General features: G+C 40.4%; 1 pseudogene; it reads right to left on the reverse strand.

The window, feature by feature from the left end:
* Positions 1-2,387: 2,387 nt before the first annotated feature.
* On the reverse strand, positions 2,388-3,323 carry LOC131060848 (ribose-phosphate pyrophosphokinase 1-like; annotated as a pseudogene).
* Positions 3,324-3,874: the final 551 nt, after the last annotated feature.

A 3,874-nucleotide genomic window follows, 5' to 3' on the forward strand; every position in this document is an offset into this window, starting at 1 on the left:
CCAGAATAGGTCTAAGGCAACCAGAAACAACGGAGCAATCCGATAACAAGAAGTTGTCAAGGAAAACCAGTAGCGATATCTTGCCAGAAAGTGATCCAAATGAGATGCAGTTAGAAAGCAAGCAGGGTGATCAAGTATTCAAGAAGAATCCAACTCCACAGGAAACTGGTGTGCCAAAACTGGGACACACAAAAAGAGAAACTAAAACTACAAATAGAAAAGAAAATGTATTTGGCTGATGCAAGATTGCTATGAACCGGGGATGCTCCTGCATCAGACATCCGGGGTTAATAGAAAGTGAGCCTCTCACTTTGTTGGGGTCAAAGGAAAACCAAGGCGGTCTACCTCTGCCTGAGAAATCCAAGATGAGTCTTCCACTAGTCTGTTCTTCCACTTCACAAGGTATTCTTTTTACTGACTACTTCGGGTACTACGCTCGATCCTACTATTGGTCTCAAATTCTGATTGCTTTGTTTTCCCTACTCGAATCTTAGATCTTTGTTGCTTATGGAGAGAAACAACAGGAAACAGAACAAAAGACAACATATAACAAGGTTTATACAAAAACCTTCTACACTTCAAGCTTTCACTTAGCTTAGGCGTGTTTACCCTTTGTGATTAATTTTTATAATTGTGATTGGAGATTTACAGAGAAGACAAATACCAGCCCCTGCAAACCCTATCACCTTGAAAATAAAAGAAAGGTTGGTAATCATTTTTATTGATCTCCAAGAAGCTTATAGAACCTAGCAAAACTATACCAGTGCCTTATCCCGGGCTTCAGAGTCACCTAAGACTAAATAAGAATTCTAAATTGGAAATCTACATACATTTCATCATTTTGACTTCACTAAACTTATATATGCCTGACATACATAAATTTTACCTTTATGCTAAACCCAGTTATCAGATTCAAGTAGAATTACTAATTACTATTAGAGAAATTCTAAGTATATTTAATCCCCCTCCTTGAGAGAAAAACCTAAAACATCTCTATGAATTTGCCTTGCAAATCATTCAATTAAATAACCCTGGATTATGTAACCAAACTAGTAAATCAATCATACATACAAGAAGACAAAAGGAATCTAGGATAAAAATGCTTTGATCTGTGTATTCATGTCCATCATTGAATTCTACATCACTTAGAATGATCTTTCAAAACCGGAAAGAAAAACCCCCAAATATATTTTGCCAGAGCTTTTTTACAAAATTCTTGTGATCCCTCAAATGAGAAGAAATTGGGAATATGAAGAGGAGGGAAAAATTAGGTTTGCAACTGAAATTGTCAGATGTCTCCTTTTCCAACTGAAAATTATTCTGTTCTCCTTCCCATGGAAACTTCTCTCGAAATCTCACACATTTGTTGAAACTAACTCTATGACTGCATTCCTCATCTCAAGAGCTTTCCGACAATATATAATACTTCATATTTTGGCCAAAAATAAGCCTCTGAGCGAATTAATCACTCATGTGTTCACAATCATTTAAATTTTTCAATTTTCTATATAGTCTCAACTATCTATTTAATCTGATTTTAATTTTGATTTTTGGCTCTGATTTTGGCCTGACGCCCTGCCACGTGGTGGTCTCTGATTGGTTGATGGGGTCCAATAGGCACCATTTGGGTTGACACCTCATCACTTTGCCACGTGTCTGTCACCAAACTGCTTGCTCATCGCCATGTATCGCCATTGGATAGGACCCGCGAGCTGGATCTCCACCTGGACCTGCCACGTCACAATTCACCATTTCGCGAAAGGTATCGAGCGAGCAACTTCGGCTTGCGAATCAACACCGACCGTCGGATCATCTCCAAGATGCATAGTCTTTAACTCCTCATTTTCGCTGCGTTTTTAGCCTAAGCTTTTCGCCATTTCGCAGCCCTTAACCAAGGAGCATCTTCGGCCTGTGAAATCGTGCACACTGTCGGATTGGATTGAACCTACATGATCTTTACCCTGCTCAATTTTGGCGGACGCTTTTCACCATTTCGCCTTTCGCCATTTCGTAGAGGATAACCAGTGTGCATCTTCGGCTTGCGAAATCATGCCAATCGTCGATCTGCTTGGGACCTGCTCGCTGGTTAATTTGCTCCGTCTCTGCAAAATTTCACCTGCCTCAGGATCTGTGCCTGCATGGGGTCCACCTATCGCCATTTATCGGCCTCCTTAGTCACCTCTGGAAGCGGACCCCAGCGCGTGGGGTCCGCTTGGGCGCCCAACCAGCACCATCCATAAAAAACCTTGAGGCTTTGACATTGTATATTGGTGGAGATTTACTTATAAACATTAAAAAGTTTCCCTCCACAGTGAATGTGGGATAATGTTATTTTGCCTGGGACTGTGTTTTTTAAGCTTTCTCTGCAACTTTAATGGCGTTCTCCCTCACTTGCCTACCAAATTCATAACCTCAAAAACATTGTGGCCATGTCGTCTTTTATCAACAATAGCTAAAGGAGTATCAAACAACTTTTTGGCAAAGGCACGAGCACGAGCAACACCACCCACATCAGGTGATACCACAACCAAATCATTTGATGCAATCATCTTGCTGGTAAGGTAATCTAAAACAATAGGCTGGTCGTATACATGGTCCATTGGAATATCAAAATACCCCATGGATTGCCCAGAATGAAGATCGCATGCAAGAATACGATTCACTCTGACTTCTGTTATCAAGTTTGACACAAGTTTTGCTGCAATAGATTCACGTCCCTGTGTCTTTCAATCTGCTCTAGCATATCCAAAGTATGGAATAATAGCTGCAATATTTTTAGCTGATGCTCTACGACAAGCATCAATCATTACAAGAAGCTCCATCAGATTTTCATTTGCTGGTGGTCAAGTTGGTTGTATAAGAAACACATCACAACCTTTGGCATTCTCCTGGAGTTGGATATATATCTCTCCATCCGCAAATATTTTAAATTTGATTTTCCCAAGGTCACGCCGTAGGTAGCATGCAATTTCCTGTGCAAGAGATGGATTTGCTTGAAAGTTTCTTTTAACACGCTCCACACTGCCCTCCTAACTCACGCCATGCAGAGGGGATGATAACCTTATACTTGTTGATTGCATCACTTGAGAATTTCAACAGTGTCTTTCACCATGCCACGCACATGGAGGATGTTGGCAGAGTGGTGGAGTTTGGGCATACACCTCCAACTTGGTTTATAATACTCCATAGCCACGCTCCTTCAATGTCTTGATTACAGTTCCCACTGCCTGCTCTGTTCTCTTTTCATAGCTTCCAAATGGAAAATCATCAACAAGAAGGGATCGCCTTGCCCCATGGGCAACCGCTTTACAATGTAGTAGCATATTCCCTATGGTAACAGGTAAAGTTGTGTCATGCCCATGCACCACGATCAACATGAACTGCTAATGGATAATCATAAGCTGTAACCATTATAACTGGATCCTCTTTCCCATATTTTAAGACAAATACTTCAAAGTTATCCTCTTCCAGGGAGATTGGGGTTCAGGTCCTCCACCAATTTTAATTATGTAGTACTCTGGTGTGAGGCCAAAATTGTCCCCAATTGTAAAGGAAATAGTTAGCATGCTTGACATTTTGTCACAATAGTTTCCTCCCTATTGGTTTTACTTTATACTTAAATCATATAAACATGTAGTTTAAGATATCAATTTAAATCTTGATTCAAAAACTTCGGGAAACTAGAAGTTAGGTCGGGCCCCAAAGAGGGTCCGACTAAAAAAAAATTCATTTCCATTCAACTGACCTCTGAAATGCTTCACGAACCTCAAACATACCTCTGGAAATGACCGGCACCATTTTCGGATCATAAAATTGAATTTTACAACTTTCAGGCACTTACGCCACATTTTCACATTTAATCGTGAAGACGTAT

Source organism: Cryptomeria japonica, chromosome 10 (genome assembly GCF_030272615.1).
Source record: "Cryptomeria japonica chromosome 10, Sugi_1.0, whole genome shotgun sequence".
Classification (NCBI taxonomy): domain Eukaryota; kingdom Viridiplantae; phylum Streptophyta; class Pinopsida; order Cupressales; family Cupressaceae; genus Cryptomeria; species Cryptomeria japonica.